At 38.6% G+C, this 16,636-nt stretch overlaps 1 pseudogene; it reads left to right on the forward strand.

Annotated features, from left to right (window-relative positions):
- The first annotated feature begins 1,306 nt into the window (after positions 1 to 1,306).
- LOC127434917 (origin recognition complex subunit 5-like) lies at positions 1,307 to 16,521 on the forward strand (annotated as a pseudogene).
- Positions 16,522 to 16,636: the final 115 nt, after the last annotated feature.

A 16,636-nucleotide genomic window follows, 5' to 3' on the forward strand; every position in this document is an offset into this window, starting at 1 on the left:
TCTGGACTCAGATGCTCTCTCGATGTAGGTCCAATCTGGATTCAGTCAGGATTTAGCTGCTCTCTGGATTCAGGTCTTACCTGGATTCAGTCAGTCTCGGACTGAGATCTACTTCAAATTTAATCTGGACTCTGCCCTCTCTGGATTTAGACTGTATCTAGATTCAGTCTGGCTCAGGTCCTTTACAGATTCAATCTGGACTTGGTCCTCTCTGGAATCAGTTCCAATTTGGATTCAGTTAAGATTTCTTAAATATTCCTTTTGTTGATGTACTTTAGGGTCAATCTCGATTCAGTCCTCCATGGATGTTGCCTAAACTTGAGTCACAGACAGTACAGCACACAGTTGTCGCCACAGACTAAGCACTTTTAGTGCCAGATGTCACAGTGATTCGTTCAGCGTGGATGTGGAAGTCTGTCGGTGACTCCAGTTACGTTCTCTTCCAGCTCTCCTCTGATTCAGTCTCTATGGATCCAGCCAATCTCATTAAGGTGAATAATCACACTTGGGACAGCAAGAGAAATGACTACACTGATATGAAGAGCATGCACTGTATCAGCAACAATACCCCCAAAGGAAATGGCCGTATTAATACTTAATGATGACGAATGAGAAGATCTGAGAATAATCCAACCTTAGAAGATATATGTTATATATGTACAAAAGTAGTCAATAAAAACAGTAATCTATTTGATGCAATCCAAACGGCATGTTTCCAAGATCAAATATAAGATATAAAGATCTTTCTCTGCTGTCGTGTTTAACAGAAATCTCTCACATTCAGAAGACTACACTTGGACTGCATCATATTATGCGTGTCCATTCTTCTCGGATTCACGCGCACCGAACGAAAATATCTCTATCCTCTCGGTTGTTTTATTGAGCACCCGCGGTCCATCCGACTTAATCCTATGCGCGCATCTCAAAGCAGTGAAACACAATATAGCAATACACAGTGATTTCGTTGGACAGAATAAATGCTGAGGTGAGATTCATACCGCTCCTGCAGATCTCAATGCGACGCGCTCGTGAGGATGGAGAGAAGCGCTCGAGCGCACAGCGCAGATTTCTGGCACACCCGAATATACTCAGTATGCGCCTGTCACTCCCGTCCGCAGAGAAGAAGAGAGAGACACTGGCATCACTTCAAACATACATTCATTCTTTATAATCATAAATAAATGTATATCTGCGCCTTCGATGTGGTAATTATATAGATTATCATTTTTAAACTTTTAAAATTAAATTCAAGAGGCTTTAGGCTTTAGAACTACAAATCCCACAGCCCTCTCCGGAAGTGACGCAAATGCGTGATTTACGTAAAGCTCTGCACATAGTAAAGTGCTGGATGTGGACACTCTGCAACTGTAAATAAAGCTACTAAACTCTTATTAATATTAATGCTTCAACATTATATAAAGTGTATTGCATGTTTTGATATTAAAAAAAAAATTATTCGTAGAGAAGTGTGATGATTGTCGAAGCCAGTTAGGTGAAACGTCACTGTTTGGGGGATTTTCAAATAGTTGTGTACTAATACTGATGTGAATATATGTTTTGTTATGGTCAGATAAGGCGTTTAACGCTGCACTGTGTTGGTTATCCTGAGGACACACTGCGCTCTCTGACTTTCAGACAGGTCACCTCACTACTGTCACTCATGGGAGAGGTGAGATATTGTATGATTAAAACTTAATATTTGAGTGTTTCTTCAACAACGGGCACTTTTGGACATAAGGACTTTTAGAAAATGTACCCGCTTAAACACATACTTTTCACACACACTAGTTTCTTTAATGTTTTCTGTTAACAAAAATCAACGCTTGGGACATAAATGTTAGAAATGGACTATGCACATATACAGCGATGAGCCAAAACATTATGACCACTCACAGGTGAAGCGAATAACGTTGATCATCTTCTAACAAGGCCACATGTTAAGGTCAGAGTAGATTAGATGGTAAGTGAAAACTCATTTCTCGTAGTCAATTTGTTGAATGCAGGAGACATGGGCAGGAGTAAAGACCTGAGCGACTTTGACAAGGGCCAAATTGTTATGGCCAGACGTCTGGGTCAGAGCATCTTTGAAACGGCAAGGCTTGTGTGGTGCTCCTGGTCAGCAGTGGTGAGTACCTACTGACAGTGGTCTGAGGAGGGACAAACCACAAACCGGCGACAGGGTGTTGGGCGCCCAAGCCTCATCGATGCGCGAGGGCAACAAAGGCTATCACGTCTGGTCCAAAACAACAGAAGGTCTACTCTGGCACAAGTCACAGAAAATGTATGATGGTTACGGAGGAATGTGTCACAACACACAGTGCATCACACCCTGCTGCGTATGGGGCTGCCTAGCCGCAGACCGGTCAGAATGCCCATGATGAACCCTGTGCACCATCGAAAGCACCTACAATGGGTACACGAGCGTCGGAAATGGACCTTGGAGCAGTGAAAAAGGTCTCCTGGTTCAATGAGTTCCGTTTTCTTTTACATCACATGGACAGCCGTTTACATGTGCGCCGTTTACCTGAGGAAGTGATGGCACTGGGATGCACTGTGGGAAGATGACAAGCCGGTGGAGGGAGTGTGTTGCTCTCAGCAATGTTCTGCTGGGAAACCCTGGGTCAGAGCATTCATGTGGATGTCAATTTTACACGTGCCAACTACCTAAACATCATTGCAGACCAGGTGCACCCCTTCATGGCAGTAGTATTCTCTGATGGCAGTGGCCTCTTTTAGCAGGATAATGCGCCCTGCCACATGGCACACATTGTTCGGGAATGGTTTGAGGAACATGATGAAGAGTTCAAGGTGTTGCCCTGTTCTCCAAATTCCCCGATTGAGCATCTGTGGTATGTGCTGGACCAACAAGTCTGATCCAAGGCTGCTAATGTCTTGGTGCCAGATACCACAGGACACCTTTAGGGGTCTTGTAGAGTCCATGCCTCAGCGGGTCAGCACTGTTTTTGTGGCACGCAGAGGACCAACAGCATATTAGGCAGGTGGTCATAATGTTTTGGCTCATCAGTGTTTATAGGGAGTTTGTGCTTACTCAATTTCAGTGTCAACTTGTCCTAGTAATTATAGCCGTTTTGTCTGTCAATAGTCAGATCAGTACAGTTATCCTTCAGTTTTCATCTATGGCCATAGATCAACTGGAAAGAGCCATATGGTGCTCTCCATCGTGAAGGACCTGGAGGTAAGATCGTGTTGAAAAGTGTGGTTTATAAACATGTACATCCAGAAGTAAAATGCACTGACTGATTATTTCACAGTCTGAGTGGAATATACAGCTTTGCTTGTGAAAATCTAATTTGTTTGCTGCTGAGTGCCTCAAACGAAACCCTGAACATATTTTAGATTTGAAGCCACTGACCTGGAAAACATTGGCAAATGCAGTGATTAATTTATCCTTACTCAATATCAGTCACTCATAATATCAACACGGTACCTTTTAACCTTTAAATACATGGATGTTTTGCCAAACATTATTACATACTCGGGTCTTTAGAGACCCATAACGAATATCTATCACTATCTGGATCTACAAAATGCCCAGATAGTGTCAAATTTCCACAAAAAATGTTTCTTCAAGAAAATTACAAAGAATTTAATATAATATAGTTTGATGTTTTATTTCATATATCAAAGAGATTATTCAACAAAACTGGCTGTCAAACACATTAAGCTACACACAATACATAAAGCTACACATATGTGTTTTCTCAGGCTCTTTTTTATTATAAATAGACACACAACTTGCATTGTTTTAGCAGTACACCCAAATGACAATAGCCATATCATACTGTTCATGTGCCACACTTGCTATAGTTTACTTCCATGTTGCTTTTCATCATATAACAGTGTCAAATGTAAATCAAGTCAATTACTGACACATCAGAGCCACAATGATTAAGAAGTAAAACATGGAGGAATCACGTGACGCCATGCGAGGTTCGGAAGTGTGAACGGTGAGCTCTGCGCACTTTGCTAGTTTGAATTATTTTTATGTCATAAACCGGTGACTGATCCTTAACTGTTCTAGGAAGACAATATTTCAAATATATTTTGACACACAATCTATTTTTTCTAATATGTCAAAATGTCAAATGTTAGTATGAGTGGATTGGATTGTCTCTCTCCACGTGGAATGTGAATGGGTTGGGGCACCCCATAAATAGAAGGAAAGTTATTTATTTTCTTAAACGTAAAAAATACGTTTAGCTCATTTTTGTTCAAGTATTGTCGTATTGTGCTCCTTGAAACAACCACACCGTCTTTTTCCAGAGCAGCCTGTATTACTCCTGAGGTTACTTGTGGGTTTTTCTTTGTATCCCGAACAATTCTTCTGGCAGTTGTGGCTGAAATCTTTCTTGGTCTACCTGACCTTGGCTTGGTATCAAGAGATCCCTGAATTTTCCACTTCTTAATAAGTGATTGAACAGTACTGACTGGTATTTTCAAGGCTTTGGATATCTTTTTATATCCTTTTCCATCTTTATAAAGTTTCATTACCTTGTTACGCAGGTCTTTTGACAGTTCTTTTCTGCTCTCCATGGCTCAGTATCTAGCCTGCTCAGTGCATCCACGTGAGAGCTAACAAACTCATTGACTATTTATACACAGACACTAATTGCAATTTAAAAAGCCACAGGTTTGGGAAATTAAACTTTAATTGCCATTTAAATCTGTCTGTATCACCTTGTGTGGCAGTAACAACGCCAAACATTCAAGGGTATGTAAATTTTGATCAGGGCCATTTGGGTGATTTCTGGTATCATTATGATTTAAAAAGGAGCCAAACAACTATGTGATAATAAATGGCTTCATATGATCACTATCCTTAAATAAAAGACTTTATTTAAAAAAAATATTTATTTATTTTTTTTTTTTTTTTGTGTTATCAGTCATATTTTCAAAATCAGTGCCAAAATTTCACAATTTCTGCCAGGGTATGCAAACTTTTGCCAACAACTGTATATTAATATAATTATACATATTATATACTCTACACCCATCTACTGAGGTACTTCAACTTGGGAATTAACAATCCTTGCATTTGAACATCATATTTACGGGCAAATTGGCATAATTCTTTTTAGACATTTGCGTTGAAGCAAAGAATTGTGGGTTGTGAGTGCCCACGAAGGATACACCTCATGCATCCTCCGAATTCCTGTGAAAGAAGGCTGCATTCGAAGTGTGCTACTCGCTTTTCTGAAACGAGACAGCCTCGATGACGTATGCGACCATCAAATGCGACCTCCGGAGGACGCAGCCTTCCAAACGAGACACAGCCACTGTATGTGCTGATGGGCAAGGTTTTATATTGTCTCATTTTTCTTTGCATGTCTTAGCTTCAATTTAGAACACTTAATCATCTAATCAAAATATGCATTGAAGTGAGGATAAAAATATGGATGAATATTGTCAATGATGAAAGATTAAGATCCAGCACATGGAGGTGTCAGTGATTATTTTTTTCACCTCTTTTTTTTTCACCTCTTTTGTTTTTTTGTTTTTTTTTTTAATTTGGAATGCCCAATCCCCAATGCACTCTAAGTCCTTGTGGTGGCGTAGTGACTCGGAGGCATCTTATCACGTGGCTTGTTGAGCACGTTACCACGGAGACATAGTGCGTGTGGAGGCTTCGCCATCCACTGCGGCATCCACGCTCAATTCACCAGGTGCCCCACCGAGAGCGAACCACATTAAAGCAACCACAAGGAGGTTGCCCCATATGACTCTACCCTCCCTAGCAACCGGGCCAATTTGGTTGCTTAGGAGACCTGGCTGTAGTCACTCAGCACGCCCTGGAATTCGAACTCGCAAACTCCAGGGGTGGTAGTCAGCGTCAATACTCGCTGAGCTACCCAGGCCCCCATATTTTTTTCACCTCTTGAGGCCGCTGTTATACTATAGAACCACACTGTTTTAAGTGTAGAACCCTGCAGTGCTGACCACAGAGGAACACACACACAAAAAAATGAACTATTGTCAAATTTAGACATTTGCCAATAGTTCTTTTTTGGTAAAACCGTAGATTTTTGCCGATAACCGATAGTTCCAAAAAGCAACTATCAGCACTGATTAATCGGCAAAACCGATATATCGGTCTACCTCTGTGTATACTGCTTTGGGCAAAAGTGTCTTCTAAATGATTTCTTAAGAGTAAGAGGCATTGATTCTCACTTTTGTGTTGTATACAGATTCCCTATGCTTCTGTGGACTGTGTGGAGTGTGTGTCTCCCTGGCTACTGTTTCACCAGGTGTTATTGGCCTTTTTGGCCCAGATTCTTCGCCATTGCTGCCGTCGTTGTCAGACTTTGTGTGGCTTTACAAACAGCTGAACTCCAAATATTTTACCACTCAGACACGCTATAACAGATGTGAGAGGGGACAAAAGATCTGTTATAATGAGGGATGGGTATCCAGTTAAGCTTTGATTTGGCATGTACTGCTTAATCTAGCACTAATTGACCAATCAGACACTCAAACTGGTCAGATGTTGATCAATTTGATATTGTCTGTTAGATTTCATATCTATAGAGTTGGGATGACTGCATTCAGGCATGAAAGGAGTGATTGAGGTAAAACTGTTGTCTGGTCCCTCAGCGGAGCTAGTACAGATCCTGTCTCGGAACCATCACCCATCCTACACCCCTGAGCTCTATGCCTCCTACATCAATATATTGCTGGGAGTGTTTTTCTCTGTGTGCCATGATCTGAGAGAGCTCAGGCACCTGGTGAGATCACACACACCCTTAATCTAAGTCTGCAGTATTTAGCCAAGCAGTTAGTTTGTATAGACAATTTTATGGTGCACAGGCAGTCATAAACCAAATGGTGCTTTTGCTGCTTTACCAGCCTCTTAAATATATTTAATGTACTGAATCTAGCTTATTTATTTTAAACAGGCTGCACTGAATTTCCCCAAGTTCTTTGAACCCCTGGAGAAAGGAGAAGGTAAAGTATTTAAACTCAAGACAGTTGAGTGATCATTCCAGTTAATATTACAATGCTTTTTGGCTCCATTAAAAGGACATACACCAAAAAATCAAATGTCTCACCTACTCACCCTCATGTTGTTTAGAAACTGTATGATATTTGTTGTCTGGGTGTTTCTGCAGAACATAAAGTTCTTTAAAGACTCCAGGAAATCAAAATTAATTTTTCCTTTTTTAAGTCCACATCTATATGCTAGGATACTTCTAAACATGGAAGATATAAGCATTTAAAATCTGCAGTCCCTCTCCTGCTGCTAAAAAGACTTCACATAGAGGTAGAGAAGCCTTGTCCAATCAAATGCTTTCTAAAACGAGAACGCACCTTCCTCGAACAACTGTTCAGCGCATCTGGCTGTGTTCTAACTGACGCTGATCATGCCTTTGCAGGGCACTTCGAAGGGAGCACAATCCATGCTTTAGGGTCGTTCCAAACAGAGTTTCCAATAAGAATCTCTTAAAAAGTGAGTTCTGACTAACTGTTATCACCTTTCAGCCATCTGAAGCTCTCAAATTGGAGGGTAATTGTCTTCGAAGGGAATAGGACATAGGGATAATCACTTCTGAATGGGACGCGGCAACGCAAGTATGTGTGTGTGGCTGTATACTAAAGCCTATTGGCTATTTTTTTAAATGGGACGAGTCGTTCAACATGTTCCTCACCCACTTCCTGTTCCAGTTGGAAATACGTCAAAACACCAAATCGAACTGTGCTCATTAAGGCACTGCACAGCGACTTTAATCAAATGCCCAAGCTGTTATACGTGGATTAGGACTGGGGTTGTCCAGCTCCAAAAATGTATTAATAAAGTCATCCATTCTTGTTTGGTATATTCCAAGTCTCTTAAAGCTGTGCAATAGTTATTGTTTTGTTTTGTTTTTTGGTGAGGAAAAGACCGAAACTCAAGGCGTTATTCACTGAAATTCTTGACTTTCTTGATGCTCATTTATGGTCATATATTAGAGCTGTCAAAATTAACTTGTTAATGCATGCGATTAATTAAATATGGCTAACGAATAATTTATTTTTAAAGTTGTTAATGCATTTATTCCATTTGCCATTATATCTGTTTGATTTTGTTCTGTGTAATGTTTAAAAACGTATCGAAACCATCAGAGCTTAGCAAGTGAGAAGAGTAAAGGCGCTGTTGTCTAAATCTACGTTTTGAGCCATCCATTCAAACTATTCAACTATTAATTTCACATAGGCCTGTTTTTCAGTTTTCTTCGATCTGTTAATGCATTTACTAAAAAAACCCCAAAAAACTATGCAATTTATCTCGATTAAATATTTTAATCGATTGACAGCCCTAGTATATAAAATATTACACTCCATCTTTTGAACAGTGTCATTACTCTTTGTTTAAAATGATGTTTTGTTTTTCCTTCAGACAAAGAGATTGATATTCACAAGTTATGGAGAAACATTGAGCCCCATCTGCAGAAAGCCATGCAGACGGCTTACCTCCGAGAGGTGTCCAGGTTTGTTAGTGCTGAGTGATTCTTGTAAAGTGTTCACAGTTGTGACTGTGCATGAGCTGTCTCCTAAGCAATGTGTCATCTCAATCACTGAGTTTGTGTTGCATTTACTGCAATCAGCATCCAATGGGAGCAGCAGCAGATGGACGAAAAGGAGGCCACAACCCTGAGAGGTACGCACACACAAACTCGCTTGTCTGCACGATCAGACGGGACAGCAGAGCCCTCGGTCACGCACACACAGGCCATCTGCTGGCCCTGCCAAGAGCTGCCAGGTCCTGATAAAAACTGGGTCCAGTGCTTTTTCAGGATTTCTACTTTTAACTGCCCTCTCAACACTCATTAGCTGATGGGCTGTCCTGACGAGTCCTTTAAACTTTGGTACGTAATTGGTCCTGCAGCATTTGTGCTATGGACATGATAACTCAAATTGTGTATCTTGTTTGTAGTTTTCTAAGTGAGCGTATTTTTGCCTGGCAGCAAATTGGACTTCTTGCACAGTTTTCTTGCATGATTCAAAAATGTATTTATGAAATCTAATTGCTTAATTTGTAAACAATTTGTAATTTGTTCCTTCATATGTAGACCATGAAATTAATCTTTTTTGCAAATCTGTTTTCTTAATTTCCTTTTAGCCAATCAGCCCTCTACATTGCGAGTAAATCACTCACATATGCGAGTAAATTTAGCCACTGGCAAGTAAATATTAACATTTCACTCGCCAGTGATAGAGTTGTGTAGTGTTGAAGCACCAAGGCCCTTTAACTGACTAAAAAGCAGTTGATTAAGAAGCTGAATTCAGCCTCGTCTTTCCCTGCATGCTGTCTCATGAGCGCGCAGGAAAAAGCACTTGGGTCTCATTCAGTTGAACTCCGAGCATCTCAGGGAACGTCACAAGTGCAGCTCTCTTGAGAGCGTGTGAAGACGAACCACTTCTCAAGCGCTCTGTTGTGCACGCCGTCTACAGAGGCTTGCGCCAAACTCCCACGAAAATATAAACAAGGTATAAACGTATTCATTTTGTGAACACAAAGCGCTCCAGTTTCACATAACGGCCATGTAATGGCAAATGTCTGTGGTCATTGTGGGAGATGCCCTGCTCTATTTCTGTGGAGATGATAAAATGCAAGAAACAGAATCTCAAAGTCTTCCTTCACGAGAATTAAGGGCTTGTGAGTTAATCAGAGAGCCTTAAAATAATGTGTGAAAGTGAAGAATTTAAGGCAGAAATATTTTACTATTGCATAATATAATATAATATAATATAATATAATATAATATAATATAATATAATGGCTATACAGGTTGGCTGGGTTACAAAAGAAAACAAAACATTGAAAAAGTCCAATGGATCAAAAGTAAACCGGACAAATAAGAGAGATATATTTTAGTTATTTAGACATATTTTTATAATTAAAATATTATTTTAATTATTTTAAATGTTATACTTTTATATTTGACTGTCATTCATACATTTTTGAAGCCTAAAAAGGAAATCATATACCCTTGTTTTATAATATGACCCAAGCTGAATTTGTATAAATGACTTTGTTGTGTGCATGAAGCACACATAGTGAGTTTGTATGGTAATTAATCATCATATTCGTGAAACACCTAAAACAGACAATTAATCATCATAGCCCTAAAACAGGCAAGTAATCGTCATAATCGCAATTATTTGTTTGACAATTAATTGTCAGCCAGATTTCACAGTCGTGACCCCTAATTTTCATTATTAGGTTCCTACCTTGTGAATTGTTTTGATAAATGTGTACGAAATTTCAAACAGTGACAACAGCTTGTATCATTATCAAAAATGCAATTTCATGACATCATATAAATTTATAGAATGTGAAATTTGTAAATTTTTGTACAAGCTAAAATGTGATAAAAATCATAAAGCAAAATATATATAAAAAATGACAATATACTATATTGTGTGAATATATATGAAGAGGCCCCCTCTCTCAGTTTGCTTAACATATTTTTTAGTTACATTATGCTTACATGTCATCAAAAGTCTGGCGAGTAAAAACAAAAATTTACTAGCCAATGACGATTCTTTCTCCAACGTGATCGTAGAGGGTTGCCAATGGAAATCCATTTCCCCAGTTAAAAGTCTCTCTCTGCCTTTATAGGTTTATCAGCCCATGCTTACATAGAGCTGCCTTATTACTCCAAGTTTCTTCTGATCGCTGCTTACCTGGCATCCTATAATCCCACCTGCACAGATCAACGCTTCTTTGTCATAGGTCTGACTAAAATCTTTTAATTCCAACATGATATTTCAGTTTGTTAAAGGATGTCTTTTTTTTTATCTCAATGGATCTGAATGTACCACCATGAACTAATCTGATCACTAAAGAATGGCTTTTTCTTTTTGTCACAGAGTCACGGGAAACTAAAAAAGACATATTTCTTAATGAAACATGAGAAGGTGAGGGATTGCTACTTAGACCTCATGCATTATCTCTCCATCTTTCTCTCTGCGCCTCTCGGTCTGTCTATTTTCTCAATTTTTGTTTGTCTCCTGCAGACTAGTAACCATCTATTAGGACTGAAGCCTTTTCCACTTGACACATTGTTGCCCATATTCTACAGTGAGGTTGACAGCAGAGTTGCACCTACAGCCAGTATCTTTTCACAGGTAATTTAATTTATTAAATTAATAGTTCACCTGCCTGCCATCCCAGGTATGTATGACTTTCTTACTTCTGCAGAACACAGAGATTTTAGGAAGAATATTTCAGCTTTGTAGGTCCATACAATGCAAGTGAATGGGGTCCAAAACTTTTTGAAGCTTCAAAAAGCACATAAAGGTAGCATAAAAGTAATCCAGAAGACTACAGTGGTTTAATCCATATCTTCAGAAGCGATCTAATTGGTTTTGGGTGAGAACAGATCGAAATGTAACTCAATTTTCACTATAAATCTTGACATCGGCAGTCTCCTTTTCGATCATGATTTCAAGCTCGGTTACACTGCCTAGCGTCATCTATCACTCTGCGTAGGACTGTCGTGATTATTAATTAATCATCTGGTTTGATTTGATCTAACCACGATTATTTGAGATAACTGCGATTATTGTGCACTTTAAATTCCAATCCAATTTTACTGTCCAAATAAGTGAATGAACGGTGTGTTTGAGTGTCTTATTCAATTCAACTCACTGTGTCACACCGTGGACCACACTGAGTGCAGCTTCTGAAGAATGCGTCAAGATGAACTGCTTCTGAACCAGACTTGAAGCCCTTTGATGCAAGTGCCTTCTGCAGAGATTATACCCACGGCAAAATACCCGTGACACCTGTGAAATACTCATGAAAATATAAACGAGGATTTTAGTCAGTGCAAAGCACTCCAGTTTTACTTTCATTTAACGATTGTGTAATGGCAAATGTTATTCTCCCGCGTGATTGATTACAGCAGCGGCCAGTCGCATGCTTGGCAGTCGCAGTCTTACCGAGGCAAATCGCATGATTGATTACAGCTGCAGCAGCGTGTGTACAGTGATTCTGCATCTGACAGGAGTGGAGCGTGAAGGGCTCTGAAGAAGCGGCACTCATGAAAAGTCTCATTTTAAAAACAAACTGAAGGGGCAAGTTGTTCATTTACTTAGGCATCGGCATGTGTGTCTGCCTTGTTCATTAAGAAGAAAAAGCAAAAGGAGAGCTATTAATGTGTAAAAGTGACTGATGTTTATACACATTAAAGGGCTTTCACGTGACTCGCGTCAGAGCTACCAAATACATAATGGAGTGATGCGTCAGCGCAACCCTGGCTCCAGCTTTACACCACAGTGTTTTTCACACGTTTTTGCCTCACAAATGATGTCTTTGAGAGTTTAAAGCAACAAGATATATTTAAAAACTCTCCAAATTTATGAAGAGATATTGAATGTGTGAACATTTCTTTTAATTAAATATAACCTTATTGTTTACGAGTATCCAGAGACTCCAGTTATAGAACTACAGTAATTAATGACATTCACCAATAAAATAAGACCTTAACGTAAACGAGTCCTTTTATTACTTTCTGTAATTAAAGCAATTGCAATATTTTCTTTTCTGAATTTTTTTTTCAGTGTTTATTCTTCACATCTCCCGCTTCCTTGCATGACAAACTTATAAAATTGCCCACTGTGACGCTTTCTGAGACGCTTCATGAATAGGGCTGTGACTAACGATTATTTTGTTAATCGGTTAATCAAACAATTATTAGAACGATTATTCGACTATTCGGCGATTATTGCAACTATTAATCATTAGCTCTTAACCGATTATTCAGCTTGTGCCCCAACTTAAAAGGATGTATTAAACGTGCTTACTAACAATAAAGAGGACAAAATCATCTTTTAAAAATACCTCTAAATGACATTCACTGAAAGGGAAAAAAATACTTTTTATTACATTTAATTCAGTAAAGAAATTCACTGCAAAAAATCCCATTGTTATCAAGTGTTTTTGTCTTTTTTTCCATTTATAATTGTCTAAAAATCCTTAAAACAAGAAACATTTACTTGAGAAGCTACATATAAGATATTTAGACTTGCTTTAAGAGACAAATATCAGCGTATTTTGTATAAAAGCGAATTTTTTCACTTGGTTATACTTCTGCGAGTGCAGTAAAGACAAAATATACTTATATTCAAGATCTGTTCTCTAAAAGCAAGTCTAAATATCTTATATGCTGCTTCTCAAGTGAATGCATCTTTTTTTAAAGGATATTTAGATATTTTAAAATGTCTGCATTTTTAATATTATATTCAACATTCTCAGATAACAATGTTTTCTTCTGCAATATAACTGCTAGAATAAATGTACGCTGTTTTAAAGGAGTTTTAGATATTTATATTGGAAAACAAGCCAAAACAAAAACAAATAAAAACGTATTTTGTTGCAATGAATATTCGGGCAAACACTACCCTCTCTCACCTTTCCGTTCACTTCAATCCATCTTTAACACACACACACACACACACACACACACACACACAAAAAAACTCTCTCTTATTAATAAAGCTGCGTAGTGCCAATTTTCTTCACGATAAGAAATACACAGTGACATATATATTATGATTTAATAAGTCACGGGCCATCACGTTATAATCTAGCTGCAGCAAGCACCTGCTCGAGGGACGAGCAACCCTGCGACAGAGTGTGCACCAGCCGTGTGCAGTTTCAATCTCTCCCCCTTAGATCGGGACACTTCACGCAACTCACAGGTGCTGACCGCACAGAGAAATTCCAGTTTCGGAGTTTGTAGTTATTTACATGACCTGCTTCTGTATTATTTGAACTTTAATAAAGCTATAATGCATTATATTAAAGAGGTAACGCCGGGGTGTTTCCTTTAAAGACGCTCGACACGTAAGTTTTGCTTCAGTGAAGCAGCAGCTCCGGTTCTGCTTATTCCACAACGAGAGTGCTTCTGTATTTACTTATTTTATATTTTTATATAATTCCCTCATACTTTGCGATCTACATCACCTGAAGCTGTTTGGAAAGTTTAGTGTGCGTCTGGACTGTGAGCTGTTTTCTTCCTCTCTTCAGTCAGGCGTGAACTTCAGTGCTGCTCTCGTGCACCATCATTAGTTTAATGTGATCTCATGTTACGTTAAATGAGATAAAAAATAAGTAAATAATTAAATTATGAATCAATAATTTTGTCGACACCTTTTTTTTGTCGACGTTGTCGATAAGGTCGACTAATCATTTCAGCCCTATGCATGAACCACTGCTTTTAGCTTATTCTTTAAAAAAATATCCCCGGAGAACATGTTCACGGACCAGTGGTTGTCTCACCTTTTTCGCCCCTCATGAGTTTGCATACCTGTATAATATAATAGCTACTCAGGTTGGGCCGGTTCCAACAACAACAGTGTAAATACAAAATGGACCAAGACTAAAGTTGACCAAAAAGAGAACAGATATTTTAAGAAATATTTGTATATTTTATATTTGTATACAGAAAATTAATATTCATAATCCTGAGAGCCCTAAAATAGACAATTAATCATCATAATCCCAATTATTTGTTTGACATTTTTTTTTTATCAGCCAAATTTCAGGATCGTGACAGCCCTAGCTCTGCGCATGCATCAAGCACTAAGAAAGTGTAATCGAGCTTGAAATCATGAACGTGCCTAGTGATTTCAGTGGTGAAAATCTTCTAAATATCTTTGTGTCCTGCAGAAGAAAAAAATAAATCTGGGAACTATTCTTTTAAAATGAGTGTTTTGGCAAATTGTTATGTTTCAGGTAAAGATAGGCTATTCCATTAATATTAGTCAGCTCAGATGGGGTAATTAAACATGGCTTATACTGTATGCATTGTGGAAACAAAAATAAGACTTTCACTCAAATTGGACACTTGGAGGCAGTGTTTCATCTTTAATTTTCATGCTAGTTTATAGACGATTTATTTATGAAGTCAAGATGCTGTAGTTAATTTTCTTGGAGAAATGAAGGGCATAAATCAGCCTTATCCAAGTTTATGAAGTATGATAGACAGAAGTGTAATAATTGGCTGAAAAATATCAGGGAATTTTAAAGTTGTGATTTCCAGGCTTGAAAAAGTTCAAAACCTTCAGCAACCTTTAAAAGTCATGGAAATGTCCTGTAGTAAATATAATTTTGATTTAATCAGCTAGAAGTTGTTTTCTGTTTGAGTGCAGTCTTTATAAAATTATGTGTAGAATCCTTATCAAGTAATCACGAACAACTCAAAAAATCCTTAGAAAGTCATGAAAATTCATCGGTCAAAAGAGTGGGAACCATTTTTGCACTCGAGGTGCGATTTGGGTTCCATCCTGAACAGAAATGGTCATTAGTCAGTTTGATGTGTCTTGCAGATCACGTCTCTAGTTACTCTTCAGCTTCTCTGGTGGGACACGATAACCAGCTAGACTCACCCAAATACAAATGTGCAGTATCACTGGACTTCATTCTTTCGATCTCCAGATGTGTGTATGTGATGGTCTCAGGTTGATAGCTGCTATTGTATCTCATAGTTTGCTTACCAGCTTGGTGACATTTGGGTTTTCTTCATCCTAGAACTGTAAATTTCGATGTGGTAAAGTATCTGTATGACTTCCTGTGAGCCTGTGGACATGAAGCAGGCCTCTGAATGCACAAAGCACTTGGAATTACGTGGATGGACGGCAGAAGCAGCAAGGTTCCAGAAACCTAAGATCTACACTTCGGTCATTTTTTAGTCCAATACAGTTCATGCAAAAGAGACTGAAACAAGGCTTACTCCTTTCTCAAATGGAAAATGGTGGGTTTGGTATGTTGATGGGTCACATAACATAAAGTTGTTCCATAAAAATAAAAAATAGCTAATTTGTTATTATAATAATGTGTCTGATTGTACTTTTTTGGCATTGGTTTTCAGATCTCTTTTTAATTATACATATACTGTAATGCGTTAAGGGTGATTTGGTACATACTGTAATATGTGGATTCAAAGAGAATGGGAGGGGCTCTGATGTGTGATTTGCTCAAAGTGTATTACGGCAAGAGCCAGTGAAAGGTACGAGCTCTATTTAGAATTGATTTTATTCAATTAAAATAATTGACACATATTCTGTAGGTTTTAGTCTTATCTCTTAATGTTCATGTATGCTGATGCATTGTTTTTTCAGCATTTCTCTTGTCGATGGCTGACATCACATCTCTCCCAAACCTCAAGGTAATCTCACAGTTACATATCTCTCTTCAACCACTTTTAAACTGAGTGATGCATCTCTATTAAATATTTCTATCCTTTGTAGACCAAGGACAGCTCTGCTTTGAGAAATGACCTACTTATCCTTCGAAACAAGATGGCAAAGCAAGCTTGAATAACAGTCACTCTCTCAGTGGTAGACAAACAAAACAACTGCAAAATGAAGGCCAGTAGAAAGGATTTGTGCGTTCACTGAAGTGTAAGTGATTGAAATGGAGGTTGTTTTAGTATAGCGGTCTCTTAACTCAGCTTTTGCGAGGCAGCTGGTGTGAGCTGCGTCTGACTTGCCAGGTCTCCATGGTAATAGATTGCGGTTGTCATAGAAACTGAGGGACCATTGTTAAAAAGGCTCCAAAATGTGACTCAAGTATTCTCACAGACTGACGTAGTTTGAAACAAAGAAAAGGGCAAAGGGTAATTTCGGTGTC

This window comes from Myxocyprinus asiaticus, chromosome 45 (genome assembly GCF_019703515.2).
Source record: "Myxocyprinus asiaticus isolate MX2 ecotype Aquarium Trade chromosome 45, UBuf_Myxa_2, whole genome shotgun sequence".
NCBI classification, from domain to species: Eukaryota; Metazoa; Chordata; class Actinopteri; order Cypriniformes; family Catostomidae; genus Myxocyprinus; species Myxocyprinus asiaticus.